This window comes from Peromyscus californicus, unplaced genomic scaffold (genome assembly GCF_007827085.1).
Source record: "Peromyscus californicus insignis strain IS unplaced genomic scaffold, ASM782708v3 Scaffold_2__1_contigs__length_46816999, whole genome shotgun sequence".
Classification (NCBI taxonomy): domain Eukaryota; kingdom Metazoa; phylum Chordata; class Mammalia; order Rodentia; family Cricetidae; genus Peromyscus; species Peromyscus californicus.
This window is the reverse complement of record NW_026294540.1, coordinates 8,745,252-8,770,209: the sequence shown is the minus strand read 5'-3', so window position 1 is coordinate 8,770,209 and position 24,958 is coordinate 8,745,252. Positions and strand designations below refer to the sequence as shown.

The 24,958-nt window shown below is 50.7% G+C and overlaps 1 long non-coding RNA gene across 1 annotated transcript in view; it reads left to right on the top strand.

Moving 5' to 3' along the window:
- LOC128120936 (uncharacterized) overlaps positions 1-23,618 on the top strand; it is a 29,649-nt gene extending 6,031 nt beyond the window's left edge. Inside the window, exons 2-4 of the long non-coding RNA XR_008222015.1 lie at positions 20,049-20,204; positions 21,028-21,324; positions 22,680-23,618. This is a non-coding gene — a long non-coding RNA (uncharacterized LOC128120936). The remainder of the gene's footprint in view (positions 1-20,048; positions 20,205-21,027; positions 21,325-22,679) is intronic.
- Positions 23,619-24,958: the final 1,340 nt, after the last annotated feature.

Genomic DNA, 24,958 nt, shown 5'->3' with positions numbered 1-24,958 from the left:
CAAGCTGCTCAGCTCAAGGTTGCGGCTCAGGGTCCACATGCAGCCAGGGCTGCAGTTACCAAAGCTAGATAGATGGAGCTAGTGTTATGCCGACATCATGAGCCCCCCTCCCCCAAAGAGACCACCAGGAGTCTGAGTTTGTACGCAAAAGCAAAGAGCCTTTATTGCAAGCTCAAGCTTGGGCTCTCTGTCTGTCCGTTCTGACCCAGCAGTTGGATCAGGGAGAGCATTGAGCTCAGTTATGGCAGAGTTTTTAAGGAGTAAAGGATGGGGGGGAGGTAGGGGAATTCTGGATTCAGGTGAGGGTTGAACTCCTGATGGGGCAGGAGTGAGGTAACAGAAGTCTTGTCAAACAGGCATTGGTACTGGCATTGCTGCAAGGAAACTGGCAACCGATATACAAGTGATGTGAGCTATCCTTAATGTTCTGGAGCATCTAGTACTTGTTTGTCTCAATTCTGATTGGTCCTCCGTAGGGTACAATTTGTGGCTTCTCATTGTTATTGTAAAGGTGAGGCCTAGTTCCCAGTATTGTTAGTCTGTAGCCTGTCATGGCTGCACTAATGTTGAGTTAGGCCTCTTCAAAGCCACCATGTTTTATATTTCTGGTCAAAACATGGGGGAAAAAAATCTAAGTGCCTATTAATAGATGAGTGGATACATAAAATGTGGAATATTATTTGGCCATGGACTAGAACAAATTAATAATGCTCTGACATAAATGGCTCTTAAGAGCAGAGTAGTGGTGGCGACGGTAATGCACATGCCTTTAATCACAGCACTCGGGAGGCAGAGGCAGGCTGAATTTGATCTCTGTGAGTTCGAGGCCAGCCTGGTCTACAGAGCGAGTTCCAGGACAGCCAGGGCTGCGCAGAGAAACCCTGTCTGGAAAAACCAAAAATAAACAAACAAGTAAGTGAACGCATTGTGAAGTTGTGCCAAGCAGAAGGAGCATCAACGTCTCTATTCACAGCAGATGTTCTGAATACACAGAAAGTAGATTAGGGTTCTGCCGAGCTGTGGTGTAGACAGAAGGGAGTGAGAACAACAGAATATTTGAGAATTAGATCACAAGGGTGACTATGGAATCTTGTGGATATATCAAAAACCGTTACTTACACATGCATATTAGAGCGTGAGTTATGACATGATTTTTATCTCAACTGAAAAAAAAAAAACCAAACATTTTAATTCCACATGCCTGGTCATTCACATGCTTTACTGCATAGAGATTTGTTAGCGTGAATATTCTCAACTGTTCATTCTCTTGTTGGTAGGTCATTGTCTCAGTTTTCACCTGTCTCAGGCCTGCCATGGGTGCCCCTGTGTGTCAGTCTGTGTGTGATGGTGTTTCCGAGGAGCCTACTGCAGAGCACAGATGTGGGATGCAGGATCAGGAGCCTACTGCATAGCACAGATGCGGGATGCAGGATCAGGAGCCTGCTGGGGAGCACAGATTCTGGATGCAGGATCAGGAGCCTACTGCAGAGCACAGATGTGGGATGCAGGATCAGGAGCCTACTGCAGAGCACAGATGCGGGATGCAGGATCAGGAGCCTTCTGGGGAGCACGGGTGTGGGGTGCAAGATGCAGGCTCAGGAGTCTACTGCGGTGCATGGGTGTGGGGATGCAGCTTCTGCATCTTCTGCTTCACAGCTCAGCTTTCTAGAACTCCTCTCCGAGCCAAGGGGGACCAAGCAGAGAAATAGTTCTGCCTCCCCGCTTGGCCCCGCCAGCCCCCTGAGGTCTTAGAAAATAGGGCAGCCAGAATGGCAAACAAATTGCACCAATCAGGCGGTGAGCTGCTCTCCCCACCCCGGGTGCTCCGAGACCCGCTGGACGGCAGCAGGGCCTCCCCCATCAGAAAGCATTAATGAATATTCACAGGATTCATTAAACATTTCCCCGCGTGGCTGAGCAAAACAGTGCTGAAACCCCCAAGCCATTAAAAAAAAAAAAAAAAAAAAGGAAAGAAAAGAAAAGGACGGAGAAATATTATGTCCCAGGACCCGGGACACAAGCTCCGGCGAGGGATTGGTTTTTTGGTTTGTAACTCAACTCAGTTGCATCCTTGCTCTGGTGTTTCGGAGAGGTCTATGTCCGGGGTCTCCGTGACTCTGAATAGTCAGCCCTGCTTGACCGTCCTGCATTAAAGCACTCTTTCAGATAGGCACAGACACACACACCACAGTGCCCGGGGTCACAGAGATGTTGCCATGACACTTCGGAGCATCAAGGGTTTCTCTAGGAACCCCCTTGTGGGATGCCCGTGACTATTCACAGTACAGTGCAAGTGTTGTGACCCAATTGACAGATAAGGAAAACGGAGGCCCATGGCTACTAATATAGTGTGCCAGATGCATTGTACTGAGGCCAGACTACTTTGTTCTTGAAGCTTTTTTTTTTTTTTTGCCAGGATGCCTTGACCACAGCGGGGGGCCGTCCATCATGTGACCATCCCCAAACTGAGAGCCAGAAATGCAAGTGTAGGCATGTGGTGGGTGCAGGCCATCACAGGGGTCTGGAGGAGCCTTGGGGCCCCTCTCTGTGAGGGCAAGTCTATAAAGAACCCAGGAAACAGACAGCCGTGTGCAAGAGAATCCTCTCATGGGAGAGTCATAGGAGTTCAACATCAAGCTTGAGAGTGGCTGGGATAGTTGATGGAGAACGTTCTGGAAAGGCTCAGCTCACAGTTGCCTGTGAGGGAGCCAACAGGATAGTGGGCTGGGGTGGGTCCCCGAGGATCTTCCACTGTCTGAAAGCTCTGGCTATGGCTGCCTGGAGATGACAGACTCCCTTCCATGCCCCTGGGTATTTTACCCTGAGCAGGAAGAAGAGGAAGAGGAGGAGGGGGAGGAGGGGAAGGGAGAGGGAAGGGAGAGGGAATGCCGAACGACAATGATAGTGGCTGAACATACGCCATTTGACTGAGGCTGGCTAAATGTTCTCCACCAATTGTCTTCTCAGCCTCACAAGGCCCTTTAGTCCCCATTTTAGGGTGAAACCAGCCAGGGTCTGGCTTGTGTCAGTCATCTACAGCTACCCAACATATTCCCTGGCTGTTTAGCAGCTTGAAGCCTTAGGAACCCCTACATTTGGGGTCAAGAGAGATGGTGGTCCTAAGCTCAGAGACCAGGATAAACTTTTTGTAAGATGTGTCTCTGTGCCCCCTCACCTGCCTAAAGCACCTTCTGATTGGTTTAATGAAGAGCTGAACAGCCAATAGATAGGCAGGAGAGGATAGGCGGGACTTCCAGGCAGAGATAGGAACTCTGGGAAAGAATCTGAGGCCAGAGGAATCACCAGCCAGATAAGGAGGAAGTCAGATGTATGGCACCAGAGAAGAGGTAACGAGCCGTGTGGCAGAACGTAGATTAATATACAATGGGTTAATTTAAGTTTTAAGAGTTAGTTGGGAATAAGCCTAAGCTAAGGCCAAGCTTTCATAATAAAAAGTCTCCATTATTCAGGAGCCGGTGGTCCAAAGAAAGTCCGGTTACACACAGATGTCTGAAGAAGTCACAGGCTAGAGGTGACCTGGAATGGCTGTGGTGGGAAGCCTTCGTGGGGCCGGGCTCTGACTCTTAGTTTCTGCTACTGTGATAAACACCATGACCAAAAGCAACTTGGGGAGGAAAGGGTTTATTCCAGCTTACAATTCTCAGGTCATAATCCATCACTAATGGAAGCCAAGGCAGGGCAGGAACCTGGGGGCAGGAACCTGGAGGCAGGAGCTGATGCAGAGGCCATGGAAGAGTGCTGTTTACTGGCTTGCTCCCCATGGCTTGCTCAGCCTGCTTTCTCATAGAACCCAGGACCACCAGGCCAGAGGTGGCACCACCCACAATGGTCTGGGCCCTCCCCCATCAATCACTAATTAAGAAATACCCTACAGCGGTATTTAAAGGGGCAGTGGTGGCACACACCTTTAATCCCAGCAATGGAGGCAGAGGCAGGTGGATCTCTGTGAGTTCAAGGCCAGCCTGGGCTACAGAGTGAGTTCCAGGAAAGGTGCAAAGCTACACAGAGAAACCCTGTCTCGGAAAAAAAAAAAAAAAAAAAGAAAGAAAGAAAGATAAAAGAAAGAAATACCCTACAGACATGCCTACAAGTAATCTGATGGAGGCATTTTTCTCAGTTGAAGTTCCTCTTCTTAGATAACTCTAGCTGTGTCAAATTGACAAACAGACAAACAGACAAAAAATAAAAATAAAAACCATCCATCCTCTCATGGGTTCGCTGCTGGGGCTGCTGGCTGGTTCCTCTCCACCCAGAACTTCTCTGGGATGGGCTGCTTGTGCCTGTCCTGTGGCTGTGGGCTTCTCAACTATGAATGACCCAGAAGACCTGGCAGGAGGCCATGGTGCACTGAGGGACCCAGGACTGGAAGTCTCACTGTGCCTCAGCCACATCCCTTCCTTAGAAATGACTCACTAAGCCCTGCCATCCTTAAGATGAGAGGCGAGGGCCCCACCTTAAAAGGGAGGGGTGTCACGGGGCTTGTGAGTGTCAACCTCCCGCCCCCTCAGGGCTCCAATCTAGTAACTGGTGATGAGTGAAGCCAGAGCTTCCTGTCCCATCTGCTCCACAGATACACGTTACATTTTGCTGTACAGTGCAGCAGCCTCTAGCTTAATCCACCTCAAGGCTTGTTCATTAAACTAAAAGTGAAAAAACTATTCATCCAACTGTAGGAGACTTCTTTAAAATTAGGGTCTCTTACAGCACAGGCTGGTCTCAAACTCTCCATCCTCCTGACTCTGTCCCACCAATCCCAGGTGGGATTGTAGGTGTGTGTGTATCACCAGACACCTTGGCTTGGAAAAACTTCTATATGTGTTTTAAACAGCCTGACTGAGTGAACCTATTCTCCCCTTAAAGTTCATGAACTCTGAATTGCATCTGGTATTCCCAGGGAATATTTAGCACTCAGACTGGATTTTTGAAGTCAGTGCAAACAAAAAGAGTATAAACCATCACATTAATGGTCTGATATTATTTACACACAGAGTTGATAATACTCCTAATATGTTGGGTTAAATAAAATCACTTTTAAAAAAAAGTGTGTGTGTGTGTGTAGGTGAACACAACATGTATGTAAATGTGGAGGTGGGGTGGGCATTAGGTTTCTTCCTCTCTGGCTCTCTCCCGTCTTTATATAATTTTAAAAATTATTTATTGTTATTAATTTTGGTTATGTGTAAGTATATGTGTCTGCCTGTGGGTCTGTGCACATGAGTACAGGTGCCCACAGAGGCCAGAGGCGTCGGATCCCCTGGACAGAGCTCCTCGGAACTGGAGTTATAGAGAGCTGTGTGCCACCTGCCATGGGTGCCGGGAACCGAACTTGGGTCCTCTGAAGGAGTAAAAAGTGCTCTTAATTTCAAACCATTTCTCTAGCCCTCTTCCTGGTTTTTAAGACAAGGTGTCCATGAACCTGGAGCTCACTGTTCAGGAGTACCCAGATCTTTCCACCCCCCACCCCCAGCCCGGCCCAAGTTTATAGCCACACACTGCCTCAGCTGATCTTCACATAGAGTGCACTTAAACCCTGGACCCTCTCCCCAGCCTGTCTTAGGGTTTGGTGGATGTTTGTTCCTTTTGAGACAGGGTCTCACATATCCCGGACTGACCTTGAACTCATATGTAACTGAAGAGGATCGTGAATTTCTGATTCTCCTGCTGTATGTACCACACCCAATTCTAAAATAAATACATACTGAAATTAGTTTAACTATTCTCATCTATCTATCTATCTATCTATCTATCTATCTATCTATCTATCATCTATATATTCACCTATTTATCTATCATCTACATATCTTTTTTTCCCCCCAGATAGGATTTCTCTATGAGACAGACCTGGATGTCCTGGAACTCACTCTGTAGATCAGGCTGGCCTTGAACTCACAGAGGTCTGCCTGCTTTTGCCTCCCAAATGCTGGGATTAAAGGTGTTCACCACCACTGCCTGTCTCCCATATATATATCTATTATCTATGTTCTATCTATCACCTATTAGTTATCTTTTATCATCTATCTACTATCTATCTATCTATCTATCTATCTATCTATCTATCTATCAATACTATCTATACTATCTATCAATCATCTATCATCCATTGGTCTGTCAGTTCTGGGGCCTTGCACATGCTAGAACAATATTTGTATCCTACCACAGGATACAAATCCTACGTCCACCCTCATTTTAGTTTTAACATAAGGTTATTAGAATACTCGGCCACCATGCGGCTCACTGTGCATTCCCATCGACAGTACGATGCTCCGAATTCACCAATGCATCCACAGCTGCTACCTTCTTGGTGCTTACCGTCCAAAGAGGGCGGCTTTCGAATAATTCATCAAAAGAACTCACTGAATAACAACCATGTCACAGCAGAAATCAGAGGAGCAGTGAGTGCAACTGGAGACGTATCTCAGTTTGGTTGACTCTGGAGCCATCGTGGGGTCACAGAGCCGGGCAAACGCACCAGAGATGAGTGGTGACGCCAAGGCTCTGTGCCAGCAGCGGGCTGGATCCTTGGGTTCAGGGCAGAGGATGGGGCAGCTGGAGTGGGGTGCTGGCTTTTGGTGTGCGCAGAAGGCAGCTGGCCCAGCTGCCCGCACCTGTCCGGTTGGCAGCCCCTGAAGCCCCGCTAAGGTCTTCCGAGTGGATCTGCTGATCCTGGGCAAGCAAAGCTGCGTGGGGTTGTCAGTGGTCTCCTCCCTCCTTACAGGGCATCTGAGGCCCAGAATCCAAGGCAGAATCCGGAGTCGGAACAGGAGGGCCTGACCCCGGTCTCTGAGTTCCCCCTGAGGACTGGTGGGCGATGTGCCTTTTAGGAAATGCCTGGCCAGCCTCTCTCCCATCTTCCCTCTGCCCCAAGGACAAGCATTTGCTCTTGTCTTAGAACTCTGTCTGCCTCCGGAAAGCCCCAAGGGATGCTCACTCACAGACTAGTTGGAGCCGCAGCCAACACCTCCAAGGTATGTGAACACGCAAAGTGACCAGTGCAAGATGAGTGGATGAGCACAGAGAGGCTAGCCTGTGGTCCTCCCAGCCCTAAGTGACTAATGCAAGATGAGTGGATGAGCACAGAGGGGCTAGCCTGTGGTCCCAGCCCTTGAGAGGCTGAGGCAGGGCGATCACAGATGTGAGGCCAGCCTGGGCTACAGAATGGGACCTTGTCTCAAAAAATAAAATCGTCTGGGCTTGGTGGTCCAGGCTGGTAAATCCTGATACTTGGATGAAGGGGTTGGGTGGCGTGGGAGAATTGCAACTTAGTGAGACCCTGTTTTAAAATAAAGACTGAGCCAAGTGTGTACCCCTCAAAAGACAGAGACGAGGTTATCCCCAGCTCCAGAGCAAGTCGGCAAGCTCAGGCTACATGAGACCCTGTTTCAGAAAACAAATTCGAAGCCAGCACGATGACTTGGTGGACAAATGCATGTGCTGTCAAGCCTTATGACTCAAGTTCAAACCCAGGCCCCTCATGGTAGGAACACAGAATAGATTCCCATTAGTTAGTTGACCTCTGACTCATGGGTGCCACACAGTGCATGTACACTAATTTTTTTTTAAATCCAGTACAAATAAATAAATGAAAAGGAGAGAGAGGGATATTGGTCAGGGGTAGAGCATTTGCCTAACCTGTTAAAGGCCCTAAGTTCAATACCTGGTACCACAAAAAAAAAAATTAAACAATAAAATAATTCTAAGGTGGCCTAAGTCACTGTTTGCTGGGGGCACAGAGGCTCAGGCCACACCAAGCTAGCAACACTCCACCTGCCACAGCATTTCAAAGTGAATCAGACCGGGAAAGTAAATCAAGGCAGACACGCAGGAGTCCATACCCCGAGGAAGTTTGGTTCATCCTCTCAGCTCACTGTCCCTTGCTCAGCCTCCTGCCTGTGGGCCTTAGCATACAGTCTTCCCTCCTAAAGGTGTCTCCATCTGTCACTGTGCCCTTTGCATACAGTAGGCATCTATTAGGGGAGCAGGCACAGACAGCTATTTCCATTCATGGGTGACAGTGTGCCAGCCACCCTGTGACTGAGGGGTATGTTCACATGGGCAATGGAGAAGGGAGATGGGGATGTCCAGTTTGGAAGAGGGGTTACATGGGTAAATGAGGAAAGCCAGTTAGAGGCAGCATGCCTCAGACGACCTGATGATTGCAAACAGCAAATCCCATACTTGTTTGTTTATTGATAGAAAAGTCAAGAAAGGTTCATACTCCACAATGGCGATTACCTCGAGGGAGGAGAGGTGTGAGGTCATAAATATGAAGAGAAACTTTTTTATTCTTATTTCCTGATTTCTGGAGCTGAAGTTCTTCAGGACTAAACTTCTAGAACCTTCACAGTTGGCCTCTGCCGCCCGATGAACGGGGCAGAGCTGCCACACATCAAGGTATGTTATTCTTGTAGGCGGGCTGTGAGAGCTAACAGGGCAGAGGCTGCGTCTCCTGTCAGAGTGATAGCCGCCACCCCCAGCTCGGACCCCGTCAGGGCTGAGCACTCAGCATGCCCTGTGTGTGATGTCCGGCTCTGTCTCACTCACTGAAGCCTGCAGGTCCCTGTACTCTGGGGACAGATGTGCTGGAAGAAGATGTATGATGGGGATGTGTGTCAGCAAGGCTTTGGGGAGGCAGAAGGCTGGCAGCTCCTCGTCCAACTGTGAACAACTCCCCGTGTGAGTGGGACCATCAAACGTCTCTCCCAACCAGAGACCACCATAGCTGGTGATGTCATGGATGAGTTCTACTTCCTATCTGGGCCCAAGTTCCGGAACACTCTAGGGCATGTTGCCCAGACTTGCACTATGCTCTAAGGGAACAGCCTGCATGACTACACGTGTCTGGAGGTTTACACGACTATGCATGCTCGCCACCAGCACTTTTGGGTAGTTGTATGCCTGCGAGCTTGCTAAAGGCGCTGAAAGGTCCTGCATCAGAGAATCAAGTTTGACTTCATTCAGTCCCAGGTTCACTCAGATCCTCCTAGTTTGCTTTTCTGTTGTGATAAACGCTGTGACCCAGAGCCGCTGCGGGAAGGGAAGCATTTGACTTACACTTCCAGGTCACAGTTCATCGCTGAGGGTGAAGCCAGCAGGAATTCAGGCAAAGAAGAAACCATGGAGTGACCCTGTTGCTTACAGGCTTGCTCCCTCTGTCCCAACACACATTTTGGGTAACACTGCTCTAGGATGTTCTCAGTCAACTGCCACCTAGACATGTCTGATTCCACACGGCATAGTCCGCAGTACTGCACAACCAGGTTTCTGCACCGAACCCCAAAGACGGCAAAGTTCTGTAGCACAGAAGGAGTCAGGATCTCTCCTGGGAGGGCATGCCACACTCATCCTGGAGCCCTAGGGGCAGATGGCGCCATTGTTGATAGCCACCCAGGTTTGAATGCCAGTCCAACCAGGCCTCTCTGTGTGACCTTAGGGAAGTCTCTATGCCTCTCTGAGTCTTAAAACGCAAATAAAAATGGCCCCCACAGAGAGCTGGCTTGGTGGCAATGTGCTGGCCTTGCATCACAAGACCCTGAGCTCTGGGCTCCATCTTAAGGACCCACGTTAAGAGACTCAGGTGTGAGCCGGGCCTTTAATCCCAGCACTCGGGAGGCAGAGATAGGTGGATCTCTGTGAGTTCGAGGCCAGCCTGGTCTACAAAGTGAGTTCCAGGAAAGGCGCAAAGCTACACAGAGAAACCCTGTCTCAAAAAGCCAAAAAAAAAAAAAAAAAGAGAGAGAGAGACTCAGGTGTGTGGCAATTACTTTGTAATGTTAGTGCTGGGGAGGTGGGGACAGGCACATGGCTGGGCTCCATGACCAGTCAGCCTAGTGGAATTGGGCTCAAAAAACAAGATTGACCTCTGACACCCGAGGTGTGCCCCGGCGCGTACATATACACACACACGGTACACACATACAAGGCTGCCTCGAAGGACAGATCCAAGGGGGCCCACGCCACACGCAGTGGGGAAGAAAGCGATGCATCACATATCCCCCCAAAGTTACTCCTGTCTAAGCTCCTCAGCTCATCTGTGGATTTAGGGGAGTCTCTCTCTCTTTTGAATGCCTGCGGCACCCCACCCCCCCAATCTTCAGGAGGAAGCAGAGCCTCCTGCAGGGAAAGACGACAGAGAAAACTTTGTCCCAGAGCAAAAACCTGCTTGAGAAAACCCTCGAAGGCCCCGCGTCTCATGCTTAAACCGTTAGAACCGTCAGTGTGTCTCTGGGGGACCTTCACGCCCCTTGAAAACCGGGGAGAAGAGCAAACAGTAGATGCTGCAGGCGCGCGGGGTTGTGGCAGAATTCGAACTAGCTGGCTGGAGCTTTTTAGCTCTTCAGCTTTTTAGCGGCGGGGGGGTGACCCTGGGTAAAGCGAGCACCCTCTCTGAGCTTGAGCACCCTCTCTGAGTTTCCCAGGTGAGCGCAGGGACAGGAGCTGCGCTCCCCCCCCCCCCCCCCCCCCCCCACCCCCCACCCCCCCCCCCCCCCCCCCCCCCCCCCCCCCCCCCCCCCCCCCCCGCGGCTCTGCAGATCTGCTGCTACAGGAACGCTGTGACTCCGCCGCCCCTGGTCCTTCTGGTCCGTCCATATCCCTTCCGTGCCCTGGGCCTTCGTCCTTGTCTTCTCCAAAACCAACCCAGGAAGCGAGTCCAGCTGCGCTCTGGAGCGGATCAAGGTCACCTACCCTCCCAGGCCTCCGGGCCCCGGTGGGGCGGGGCGCCCCCAGGTCCTTCAGGTCCCCAGAGGCCCCGCGCGCCACACTCTGCCTCGCGCCTGCCAATTAGGCCCTAATTTGATTTCTGCTCTATCCGTGCGAACCCCATTAAACCCAATTCCGCTCATTACTGCGGCTTCTCTGCTCGCAGCGCGCCCCCCTCCCGTGCGCCCCGAGTCACCCCAGACGCTTCTTAGGAAACCAGGCTGGGAACTACGCCTAGGAATTCTTTGGACGCCCCTGACTGATCAGTCCCCTGCCACAGCTTGGGTGGTTCCCGACTGGGGAATCTCCCTATTCCTCTCTCTATGTCCGGCCCAGGTGCCAGTTCTCACGCTCTAGGCTGTGTGATCTTCAGCGACGCTCCCACCCTCTCTGAGCTGCTGTGGGAGCTTGGCAGGACTGGATCTCCCAAGCGTGGGAGGCTGAAACCCAAGTCACCCGCGAAGCCCGCCGGGAGGGCGCCCATTCTCAGTTTCTTAGCCTTCACAAAGTGAGGCTAAGAAGGACCGTTTGCGGAGATGCCCCGACACTCACCAAGCAGGCAGTGTGGTTGATAGCAGCTGTTCCAGATTCTGAGCAAGTTCGCGGTCTCCTCGGCTGGGTCCTAGCTGGAGCCTCGAGGACCTTGACAAACAGCATTTAGTTGCCAGAGGGGACTTAGTAGAGCGGCCAATGCTTGCTCACCCCATGGCTAATCTGGTTCCTGTTGCCATTATTATGATTTGAAGGAGAGCTTTGACCTTGACTGTCCTTGGCAAGGCAAGGACCAGCAACAGGAGGAGGGTAGTGAATTATTTGCTGGCATTGAAATCAGGACGCTAGCAGCTAGAGGGGCCTCATTTAACTGTGGCAGAAGGTAAAAAGCACTCGGACTTGCTCCCTCCTTGAACACCCCACCCCACCCATGAAAATATGTTAGCAAAAGTATTTGTGGAATAAAAATATGTGAGGTGGTCCATTCCACTTTCTTTTCTTCTTTCCTTCTTCCCTCTCCCTCCCTCCCTCCCTTCCTTTCTTTTGAGACAGGGTCTCACTTAGCTCAGGCTGGTTTTGAACTCAGTAATATATAGCTTAGGTTGAGCTTAAACCGCTAATCCTCTGGTGTCCACCTCCTCAGAGCTGGGGTTCTAGGCTCCAGGCATTTGGTGTTGGGGATGGTGCCCCGGGTTTGGCATGTGCTAGTAAACACTCTACCAACTGAGCTATGTCCCTAGCCCAAACTAACTTTCTTTCTTTTTGAGGCAGAGTCTCCATATATAGCCCAGGATGGCTTTGAACTGGGGACCCTCCCACCCAGCCTCCCCAAATATCGGCATTACCGCACTTCCATGCTTGACTTTCAGGTTCTTCCAATTTAATCCATCTACAAAGCCCTAGCTCCAAATGAAATGTTATCCATGTTTCCAGGATTGCCTGGGACATCTCTCAGTGATCGGATCCTTTTTTATACACTCACATCCAAACTTCTACACCAACTTCTGGAATATAGCAAGCTCAAGGAGCCCAAGTCATCATGCCCCTGTTTCCCCAAACCCCGAAACTCTGTCATTCATCTCCAGAGAGGGTACCTGGCCTCACTGCCGAGTTCACAGCAGTTCTAATTTAACAGAGTGTCTATGTTTTGGTTTTGTTTTCTATGTTTTGTATTGGCTGTTTTTTTTTTTTTCCAGTACACTTCACAACTGTTGCCATTTTGCTCCTAAAGGTGGTTAATATTAAACCCATCCATCCTGTGGATGAGGCACCTGAGCTGGCAACTCCCGCCTCACTGTCTTTCAGGCTAGTCAGCGCCAAGGAAGCAGAGCCGGTCACGTGAGCCCACCTCCACCTGCAGGCTTCTTCCCATTGCATAACCTCTCACCCAGATGGGCTTTGTTCTAGAAACCCAGGAAGGTGAGCGAGTCAAAGCCTGCCCACGCCACGCGGCTCTAAGCCCACCCGGCTCCCTGACTCACACCCTCTTGGGGGAGCATTGTGGAAACATTCCCTGAACTGCCCAGTTCCCAGGTGGTCCACGGGAGGGAAGGGGATTTTTCTCCAACCTCCAGAACAGAGGGGCTGTTACGACACAGGCAGCAAGATGAGAGGAATCTGCTCTGCCTCCAGGCAAAAACAAACAAACAAACCAAAGATGATTCAGTAGGCTCAGGACAGATCAAATTCAAATACAGTTGTCTGTAGAGGACACCCCCTTTCCCAGCTCCACCTGCCTGTGGCTGGCACTCCAGAAGAACTTCCTGTTCTAGTTAGGTGTCGGTGTCCAGGAGGTGACACATTAAGGTGGCGGGAGGGGGTGGGGACTGTCAGAGTCCCCTTTCTCCCTTGTCCCCTTTGAGTCTCAGAGATGAAGAGGAAGAAATGATTATAGCTGTTTGATTCCTGGAGAAGATGCTCTCTTCACCTAAGGTATCATTAACTTTACGACTTAGCCAGAAAGGGGGGGGGGGACCTAGCTGGGCGAGAGTGTGCGCTGTTGGGATCTCTGTAGGGTGTGTCAGGCAGAGGGAGAGCAGGGAATGGCCAGCGTTTATTTACTGCTTTTGTTAAGTGCCTGGGCTATGCTGGGTGCTGAGCTGGTGCGAGAGGAGGGCAGACATAAATCCCCCAGGGTCATCCTTCACTGGATGCCTGGGGGCTGGCAAAAGCCCTTACATCTCTTTCCCTCCTTGCAAATCAAAACTTCACGGGCAGAACATGGTACCAGCAGTCCCCAGCAGTAGCTTTCACATCATGGGGATGACCTCCAGTAGCTGGGGAACTGGGTCAAGGCATCTTATCATTGGGGAGGAGTGAGGCCTCGGCTGGCTCACAGGAAGCACACAATGAGTCGGTGCCTCGCGTTCCTTCTCAGCCATTGGCAGCAGTGAGCACATCTTGGGGAGGATGTGGCTCAGGGTCGATGGACCACGGTTGGGCAAGGCCTCCAGTCCTGGGGGCAGCCTGATGGGAGGTTTGAAGGCAAGAGAAGATACCGGCTCAGACAACCTCCTGCTGCCAAGCAGGTGACAGGCTCGGAGGAGGTGACCAGGTGTCAACAAGAAAACACTGAGCTACATCTCTGAAGCAAGAGAGCAGCTTTGAGGACCAAGCACAGATCCGACTGCCAGGCTCCCCCTGCCCTTTAAGCTTTGGCAGGTCTTGGATGCCTTGGGGGAAACCAAGGAGCTCTAGTCCTTTGAAAACACATGCTCACGCATATAGGCAAACACAGCATACATACTTTTCACACAAGTTTAGGGTGTGGCTGATCCTCAAAGCCCTCTCTGTCCCTTGTGAGGGGCATTCTTCAGAAGCTCTCAACCCCTGGGAGATAGGTGTAACATTGTCTTCATTCACTCACTGAAACCAGTGGCAACCCAGAGGGGACACAGCTTGTCCCCGGCACACAATCAGTGAGGATCAGACCCCACTGAGACCTCTCACTGTACAATACTAGGGAATGCCATTTCAGACACCTAATGATGTGCTGTGCCATTGGAAGCCATGACAGTGTTCTCCCGCTCTCTCTTTCTCTCTGTTTCTTTTTTTCTCTGTGTGGCTCTGGCTGTCCTCGCTCTGTAGACCAGGCTGGCCTCAAACTCACAGAGACCCACCTGCCTCTGTCTCCGGAATGCTGGGATCAAGGGCATGCACCACCACGCCCAATGTGTGTGTTTCTTGATGCTAGGGATTGAACCCAGGACCTCAGGAATGTTACACAAAATGTCTACCATCAATTATATTATTTTTACCAACCATTTCTTTGGAATTTCTTTGCCGACATCATTGCTAAAGGGCCAGTTGAGAAACAGATCTAGGAAGTTCTGGGGAGTCGAGCCAGACATGTAGATGGCAAACACTTGGATGCTGAAAGTTTCCGAAGGAAGGGCTGTTCCTAATTCACTCACTCTTCACTCAACAAGTCCTCATTTGGAGGACATCTCGTCACATTTAGTGCGCTCTCCAGCTACGCTGAGTAACATCTGAGCCTCTTTACAAGGGTCCGTGACCCAGAAGGCACTTCTACCCTACCCCCTGCCACCATCCTTCTTGTTCATTACTCCAGTAACCCTGACCTCCTGTCAGACCCAGCTCTCGCCAAGCTCTCCCCTCCCACACCGCCCCTACTGCCTGGGAATATTCTAGGATTACCACATCCTTCGACTCTCAGCTCCAATGTCACTTTCTCAGGACGTCTTTGACGTTTTCTAAGCATACCCCTCACGGTTACTTTTCCACTGTTTCTTCCCAACACTACAGCCTGGGGGGCTTCACTCACTCATGTGTGTATCACCTGACTCTTCCCTGACCCGCACACGGATGTATAGAGGGAAGTTTGGATCACCATTCTAATCCCCGGCACCTACTCCACCATCAGGACTCCATGCTGCAGAATGAACGTCTGAAAGGAAGCTTGGACACAGAGGTGGTCCCCTCTGCTGCCCATCGCTGGATGATCAGCACCTGGCTCCACACTGTGGCTCCACCCCATGATTGTCAAGACGGCAGCTCTGGGGCCTTCCAAGAAACCAAGTTGGAAAGTGTCTTAGTGGGGGTTCCTATTGCTGGGAAGAGACACCATGACCATGGCAACTCTTATGAAGGAAAACATTTAATTGGGGGCTGGCTTTCGGGTTCTGAGGTTTAGTCCATTGTCATTATGGCAGGAGGCATGGCGGTGTGCAGGCAGACGTGGTGCTGGAGGAGGAGCCCAGAGTTCTACATCTGGATTGGCAGGAACCTATGAGGGCCATTTTCATTCAACCATTACAGAAAGGTAACAGTCCCATAACTTCAGTTTTGAGGAGAAAGACCAGGCAAGGTGTCAGAGAAGGGCCGGGTGCTTCTAGCTTAAGGAGCCTCCCTGTGAGCAGTTTGAGACTGTGGCATGAAGCACAGGAGCTAGGCTGCTCCAGGGTGCCAGGGGACTTTTAAAGCGTGTGTTTCTGTCTTAAGAAGATGGGGCTGGCTTCTGGGAGTGCAGTTTAATTACGTTCAGTTGGCTGGGTACTGTCAAAGGTTGTTCTGGGTCTTGCCAGCCTCAACTCAAAGACTCAGCATCTTTCCAGTAAATGTGTGAGAGAGAGCAAGCCATGTGGCACCCCTGGCAAGCTATGGAACTGAGGCATCCTCTACTCACCATCAGCCCACCTGGGCATGTGTGGCAGGAAACCAAGGGACCTCCAAGTGTGCGTGCATCTTCTGTCCCATCCTCTGGGTGTCCTGGGCCAAGGAGAAGGTCTGTGGAGCCCGGCTGCCCCTGAGGAGGCAGAGGACAGAAACCTCACTCACCCAAGAGCACACAGCTTGAAAGCAGCCAGTGTATATATAGATGGACACATGAATCAGACACTCTTTGGGGAACTGTGTCATTGAGTATTGCCATGGTCCTGGGTGAAACATAGCCCTTTGCCTTCAGAAGTCTTTCTGTCTGTTTTACTATATGTATGTATGAATGTATTATTTATTTCTGGATAGTGTCTCATGTAATCCTCCAGTCTGGCCTCAAACTCACTATGTGACCAAGGATGACCTTGAACGCCTGATCCTTCTGCCTCCACCCGTCAAGTGCTAGGATGACAGGCCTACCTCCCCCACACTCGCTCTCTTATACTTTTTGTTTGTTTGGGTTTTTTTTTGTTTGTTTGTTTGTTTTTTGAGACAGGGTTTCTCTGTGTAGCTTTGGAGCCTGTCCTGGATCTCACTCTGTAGCCCAGGCTGCACTTGAACTCACAAAGATTCGCCTGGCTCTGCCTCCCAAGTGCTGGGATTAAAGGCATGCGCCACCACTGCCCAGCAACTCTCTTATACTTTTAAGATTTGCTCTTGAAGGGCAATCCCAATACTCAAGATGCTTAGGCAGGAAGATTGGTTTAAGGCCAGTCTGGGCTACATAGTGAGTTCCAGGACAGCCAGGGCTACACGATGAAACCCTGTCTCAAAATCAGTTAATTAGTTAACCAGTTCTGCGAGACAGGAACCAGCTGCTGTATTTTCTGAGAAGCAGATCTAGCTGCCGCCTGTCCCCTGCTGTGATCTCAGGGCTGTGAGGGCCTCCATAGACACTGCATTCTATTCTAAATGCAAACACGATTTGCACTAGGAAAGCCTTTGTGATTGACGTGGGAGCCCAAGTCACAGGGACATACCACAGCAGTTTGTCACCATGTTCCCAGCAGAAGAAAATGAAGATAGCGAAGGGCATTTCCCCCAAGCTAAGACAGGTGCCCCTGAATTCTCCCTGGGCACATTCAAGGAACCAGGTACCTTGGGCGTTCTTAATCAAGTTGAACTTGCCTTCTGTGTGCCCTGACCATGTGTTCCCAGAGCTGCTGAGTGAAGCTGAAGAGCAAGCTTCCAGAGGTAGCTGACTGGACGGGCTGGCTCTGTACGTTCCTGTCTGTGGAGAGAGAGTGATTGATGCAGGTCAGGTTCCTGTAGGTAATTCAGAGAAACAAACCTGCCAGGGCCAGAGGACAGAGTGGTCAAGAGAAGGTCCAAAGCCACGGGAGATGTCCATTCAACTCTGATGCCGTGGCTGAACTGTGTGGGTTTGGGTGTCCAGTTACAGGCAGGGGCTGAACTCTGCAACCTGTGTCCTGAGGTCCAGGATGCTGTTGCAGGGGGTCGGCTGGGAAGGAGAGCAGGCAGGGATGGGATGTGCGAGCCCGAGTGGAAAGCCATTCCTTCACATAAAGCTGTGTGGGATCCTAGCCCTCTGGTTGATGATTATCTTGATGCTTTCAGTGACTCAATTAGACCTGCCTAGGCGGTGGCTGGTCACAGCGGGCTGAGTTTCTCTGTAGGAGCTTTGGAAGCACCTCTCTTATTCCTCTACCCTCACTCCCAGGGACAGTCACTTTGGGGCCCTGTGGCTGGCCTTCCTTCCTTCCTCCCTCCCTCCCTCCCTCCCTTCCTCCCTTCCATCCTTCCTTCCTTCCTTTTTTTTTTTTTCAAGACAAGACCTCAGTCTTGAAGCAGAACTGGGTAGCCCAGGGTGACCTTGAACAACTTCTGACCCTCTAGCCTCTGTCTCCCAGGCATGTGTCACTTCTTAGTGTGTGCCATGCTGAGGACTGAACCCGGGGCTTGGGATACGCTAGGCAAGCTCTCTACCAACTGACGTGCAGCAGCAGCACCCCCTTTCTTCCTCTCTCTCTCTCTCTCTCTCTCTCTCTCTCTCTCTCTCTCTCTCTCTCTCTCTCTCTCTCTCCTTTTAAAAATCACCAGCTGAAGCCAAGTTGCCAAGTGAATTGTTGAGCAAGTGAGCCATCCTGGGTTTCTCAAAGCCGGTCTGAGCCAAGGGAATCTTGAGGGAAGCCAAGAGTGGCTGGCCGCCTGTACAGAGAAGCCGCTTTGCGGGGCTCTGCCTGAACTTCCCCTTCCTTCCGCCCTGTGATTAAAGGACCAGAGGGCCTCCATCTCTTCCTTCTCTCCACTTCTTCCCCATGCACACCCTGCCGCCCAAGCAGTGCCAAGTTCCTTAACTGAAGAAGACAGCCCCTAGATTTAAGGTCATTCGGCAGTGACCATTGGAAATGGCAGAGTAGCCCCAAAAGGAAGTTGAGAGGCCGGGACTGGTGGGCCTTTGGTTCCCTACAGCTCATGTAACCTGCCTGGTTACAAAGGAGCATGCAGCATCCACCCTCTCAGGCGCTTGTCCATGGCCCCCTTTTTCTTTTTCTGGGGGGGGGGGTCTCGTGGCCATATCAGGGTTTTCCACTCTGGAGGTTCAGTCCAGGAGGACAGAACACTCTCTATAAGAGAGGCCAGGACTCGGCTTTCTTTGTGGGGCTCTGTTGAACATCTTGCCTAAGCCTGCAGAACAAGGCTTTTTGAGCCCCAGAAAACAAAGGTGGGTCTGTTTCACACCTGATCTTGGACCACTTGAGGCTATATCCCCTCTCTCTCTCTCTCTCTCTCTCTCTCTCTCTCTCTCTCTCTCTCTCTCGCTCTCTCTCTCTCCTTCTCTCCCTCTCTTCCCTCAGATTCTCTTATCTATCTATCTATCTATCTATCTATCTATCTATCTATCTATCTATCTATCCATGAAGCAGAATTATACTATGTAGACCTGGCTGGCCCAGAACTCAGTATGTAGACCCTTCTGGCCTCAAACTCACAGAGATCTGCCTGCCTCTGCCTCTCACATTCTGGGACTAAAGGTGTGCACCACCACATGGAGAGCTGTTAAGTCCCTACTGTGTACTGGCATCCTGTCCATTTCTACACAAACACATAGTATAGCTGTCTCATGAAAAAAAAAAAAAAAAAAAAAAAAAAAAAAAAAAAACCCTGGACCACAGACTCACACAGTTGCTGTGGACTGGCTCTTCTTAAGGACTGGGAAATGGCTGTGGTTTTTTCTTGCTCAAGAGCCTACAGTAGGGCTGAGGGTGTAAATGGTTCAGTTGGTAGGGTGCTTGCCTAGCATGTGAGAAGCCCTGAGTTCCATCCCCAGAACCACATAAAACTGGGTGTAGTTGTACATGCCAACTCCAGCACTCAGGAAGTAGAAATAGGAGGATCGGGATTTCAAGGTCATCCTTGACCACATGATGAGTCTGAGGATAGCCTGGGCTGCCAGAGGTCCTGTCTCAAACAAACAAGAGTCTACCATGGCCTCCAAGTGCCTGTTCTGTCCAGCCTACTGAGTATTCTAATACTCACTCGACTCTACTTACGTCCCAGCACCCTGGAGCCAGCCCTTCCGAGGCAGCTGCTCTCCCAGAATGCCATTTCGAGTTTCATTGATGACTTCCGGATCTTAGCGATACCACGTTTCTAATTTAAGTCGGGTTTTGAATAGACCATCCTAAACTCAAACCTTTATCCTGCGCCTCTCCATCCCCCGGCCCCAGACAAACTCAGTGTCTGTCCGTCTAAGGTTATTCCGTAGTCTTTTTCTCCGTGGCTGTGAGCAGGGCTTTCAAGGGGAGTGCAGCTCCCTTATCTTCTTGATTCGATACGGAGGTTGTTTCCAATCTCTATCCATAATCTACACCAAGTGAGAAACATCCTGTAACTAAATCTTTTTAGGCGTCTGTCATGATCTTCTTGCACTAAATTCCTAACAGAAGAATCATGGGATTAAAGGCTTTGAGATGCTAGGAGGATCGGGATGGGTGGGGGTGGGGGGTGGGGCACCTTGAGATTCCCCAGCCTTCAGGGCCGGAGAAAGTGATGACTGTTTTGCCTTCTTGTTTTGCTTTGCTTTCTTCTTTTCAGTGGTTCAGATCCAGCCCAGAGCCCTGTGAGCCAGAGGCAAGCGATGACCTGTGATCTGCCTTTGAACCACACTCCCAGCCACACCCCCTCTTTTCTTCCCTCAGGGAAACTGGACCATTTCACAGGCGAAGACGAAGATGCCAGCGGCTGGAGAATGGCTCAGTGGATAAAGTACAGGCTGTGCAAGCGTGAGGCCATGGGTTCGGATACCCAGCCGCAATGAAAAAGATCCCAGCCATGGTGGTGTGCGGGAGGCAGAGGTAGGTGGACTCTGGCGGGGGCTGCTGGCCAGTCAGTCAAATTGGTAAGTGAGTATACACACACACACACACACACACACACACACACACACACACACGTTTCTAATACTTTTAGTGTTTCTCCGTGCTAATATTCTTCCCCTGCCAATGTCAGGTTTCTCTGATTTCCAGAAGTTTCTCCTAAAGCAATACACTAATAAAGGAGGCATGACTCTACCCTGTCTGCATATCTTTAGCCTTACCGTGCAGGCTTGAGGGTTGGGAAGCACAGTGCCCTCCTGGGTCCTCAGCACCTGAGGACTCCCCTCTGGCTCCCTGTACTGGGTGGATGTACAGACAGCTGATTGACGGCGGCCTAAGAAAATAGGCATGACACAATGTTTTTTTTAGCTTTTTCTAGAAATGTTTGCATCATACAAATGGCATGTTGGGTTTTCTTCCCCTTGCCCCCCCCCTCTCTCTCTGCCACTAAAAATGAATAAATCAATTGTCTTAATCAAACTAATGGAGACTGTAATGGCTGGAAAGTGGTCGGACGGCTCTCGAAGGAGCACACCTGCAGCTGCCCCGTTGGAGAGCAGCGCGCTGGGTATGCTTCCCCGTCTCAGAGCCTGTTTCCCCTGCTTGCAGATGGATGTAGTGGAATTTGACCAGCAAGGACTTCTCAGGATAGAGATGGCCAGAACCACTCATGGTTCCGAGGAAGAAAGGGGCAGCATGAATGTCGAACTTTCTTCTCTCAGCCCCTAGGGTCTGCGCATGGGTGTAGAGTGTGATCTCCTGTTCTAGTTGATAAGGTCTCTACCCCATCCCATTCTCCCAGATCTGACCTTCGGGCTGACCCAGAACTGTGGGAAGCCATGAAGCTACAGCTTGCTGTAGCTACTGTACCTACCTAAAAATGAGTGGCTTGGCAAAAACAGGGGTCGGTCACCCTGCCACGCTTGGGTCACGTCTACACTGAGTGAACACACTGTAATCTGCCTGGACCTTCAGGAGCACGTGGAGCAGAATGAACACAATCCCCACACCAACCTCAGGACCCCTGGTCAAGTCCATGGGGGCTCTGAAGAGCGGCCTTAGCGGTGAACCTGTTGGTCTCTGAATTCCTTACATCCAAGTAAGTTTTTTGGTTCCTAAGGCATGGTAGCTTGTGAATCCTAACAGACAGTAGGGGGAAAAGAAAAGGAGAATTCACAAGGATCTGACCTCGGACTTCAGCCACTGTCCCTGTGACCCACTCACCACATATCTAGTCTACCAGGGACTGGGTTAACAACACAGAGAGTGACAAACAGGTCCTGGGGTGGGCACAGCTGTAGATGAGTTTAGAGGGTGAACACTAATCAGCTGACATAAGGAAACAGGGATCCGAGTCCCCGAGGCTGGCGTGGTGACACACACCCGTCATCCCACTGTTCCAGAGGCTGAGGCAGGCTTGGGCGACACAGTGAAACTCTGTCTCTAAATGTAAAACAAGAGTCAACTGGGAGCTACACAAAGGAGGAAGATGTACATCAGGGGGGATGTGGTCCAGCCTCAAGGTGAGGGTGAGTCAGAGCCCATGGGAGAGGGGAGGAAGACGCTGCATTAGGAAGGATTCTAGGTTAGATTTCGTGACTCCAAAGCAGGCGAGGAGAGAGCCACACACTGGACCCAGGCACACCCACCAGGAAGGCGATCATAAAACAAATGGCAACTAGCGAGTGTTGTTGGCGGCTTGGCAACTCTTTAACGAGCTAAATGCTGAGTTGTTATGACCCAGCAATTCTTCTCCTAAGTATGTACCCCAAAGAATCAAAAACAGATGGTCAAACAGCATCCACGCCTGTCTCTAGGAGACAGTCACTCTGGCCAAAAGGTCAGAAAACCACCTCAATGCTGACCAACAGATAAGGGATTAGCAAAACGCAGTCTATTCACACGATGGAATATTACTTGGCCATATAAAGGAATGAATTCCCAAGGTGGGCTATGCCACCAAGGAACTCTGTCCATATTCCACAAAAATGAAAGGAAACAGACACAAAAGATCACCTTTGACTCCGCGCCTACGACAGTCAGAGCAGGCGGATCCACAGAGACAGAAAGGAAATGGACGGCAGCCTGGAGGGGGTAGGGCTAAATGATGAGTGTCTGCTAACAGTATGGGGTTCGGTACATCGAGTGGTGGTGGTCCCACAAGCTCTGCATGTCTATGGAGCCATGCACTTTAAAATGGTAAATTTTATGCTATTTGTCATATATATATATATATATATATATATATATATATATATATATATATCCCGTTATAGGTGAGCCACTTGATGTGGGTGCTGAGAACCGAACCCTGACCCTTGAGAAAGCAGTAAGTATGAGTCCTCTTAGCCGCTGAACCACCTCTCTAGCCCCCATATATGTATTTTAGAGGGCTACACTGTCAAGTTCAAGTTTTAGCTTTTCCTGTTGCTCATTCATTTCTTTGTGCCTCAGTTTCTCCCCCTGCAAAATCAGGCCCCCAGGAAGGATCCACTTCATCCGCTGTTCTGGAAAGAGAGAAGCACACGAACCTGTTCCCGATACCTCCACGAAACACCTGGGGGCCCCAGATGAGCAGTTCCTCCTCCGGGGACAAGGTGGATCTTGCACGAAGGGCAGCCATGCTGGGGGCTGGTGACCTGTTCAGATGCGGGTCCTTAGTAGAGTCTTCAGAACCTCCCCTTCACTATCACCTCGGAGATACTAAACGCTAGGTGATGGTCTGGCGAGGTGGTTCATGCCTCAAAGGCAAATTGCCTGATTTGGACCATTAGGGCCAACAAGGTGGGAAGAGAGAATTGACTTGCCCAAATTGTCCTCCAGTCTCTCTATATTCTCACCCCCACTAAATTAAAATTTAACTTAAAAAAAATTGAGACCTAGTCTTCCTGTAGCCCTGGCTGGTCTGGAACTTTCAATGTAGACCAGGCTGGCCTCTGATTCAGAGATCCACCTGCCTCTGCCTCGAGTGCTGAGATTAAAGACGTGCACCGCCATGGCCGCCTGATTAAAAAAAAAAAAAAATCAAGGACAATACCAAGCAACAATACTAAGCCCCTCAGAAACCCTCCGTCTTCTAAGCCCCTCCCCTTCCAATATGACCACGCCTCGATAAACCACGCCTCCGTCGACACAGGCTCCGCCCCTCCACTCCCTGGCCCTGGAGGGCTGAAAGGATGCTCGGAGCGTGGGGAAGGGACTGCAAACTGGCAGAGTGAGGCCTGAGGACCCCAGCCAGCCCCCTCCACGCCCTCCCCTCGGGCCCACGCCTTGAACCTTCACCATTCAGGGTCCCGAGGAGGGAGGTCGGGAGGGGCCAGGACCCGCTGCCAGATCCCGACTCGATGCCAACTCTGACACTCTCCTTTTCTCCAATAAAAGGACTTCTCGGGTTTTTTTTTTTTTTTTTTAAACAACACCCCTGACGTTTCTTTTGTTTCATTTTAAATTTAAATTTCCGAAGCATCCATTGGAGGCCGGATCTTGAAGGAGCTTAAGTCCTGCGCGCCCACACCCCTCCCTCCCTCCCTTTCCTGAACAAATCCACCCACGTTACAACTCGCCCCTCCCCTCCCCTCTCCTCCCCCCCCCCCGACCCCCTGGGAGAGGGACTGATTCCTATGTTGTGGAGGGGTTCCTGGAGGACCCAGGCCAGTAAGAACAAATTAGATAATGAAAAGAATTACGGCCCTAGCGTCCCCTCTCCTCGCCCTCCCGGGCGCTGCTCTCTCCTCCTCTCCCCTGGTTCCCGCACTCCCTCTCTCCCGGCGTCGCTGGAACGTTCAGCGGCCCGTGATGAATGATCGCCTGTCACGGCTTGTTTATTATAACGCGGGCAATCAATTACACATCCCCAACGCTGGCCGGCCCGCGGGAAATTGATATGCTCAGCACAATCCAATGTGAAAATGGGAACTCATTTGCCAAATGTCTTTCTCAGGGTTCGGTGGCATGATTACAGTGTGTTTCTTCCAACAGGACGGTTGGACTGACAGCAGTATCACTTAACCGCCTGGCTCAGGCCACCCCCTCCTCTAAGGCGTTATTTATTGTGTGACAGAGGCCAGCGTAGGAAGGGGACAGGGGTTTCTGTCTTGGATGCCACTTTTTTTTTTTTTTCTCCCAACAACAACAAAAAAGCGGGTGAGCAGGGCCATGCTTCCTATTCCAGCCACTTTTGCAAGCTCAGACCCTGGGCTCTGCCTCCAGGCCACTTCCTGCAGCACCTAGCTGCCCAGTCACCCCGGGGCCACCCCGAGGACAAAACTCTACCCAGTAGGAGCTCTGCAGGTCCAGGAATCAGGTAGACTAGGGCTTCCATGTCTGTCTGGGACTGCTGTTGAGTCCTGCGGCTACCAGCTCAGCCTATCTGCAAAATGGGAGTTCTATGTCCTTGGCCATACTGATGTCCGGGATCTGAGGAGGTGTCAATGGATTGGAACCCATGCCCCGTATTACAAGTCGTCCTCAGCCTCCGTGATGCTGTAGCCTGGAGACGGTTTCTCTTCCTGGAGGGATTTCACCCTCCTCTGCACACTAAGAAGATAAGATAGACCTCCTTGTTTTGCTTATGTTTCTAACCCCTTTACACACACACACACACACACACACACACACACACACACACACACACACACAATAAATAAAAAATTCAGGTGTGTGTGTCTGTGTGTCTGTGTGTGGAGTTAATGAGCCTTATGGCATGCATATGGAGTCAGGGGACAACTTTGTGG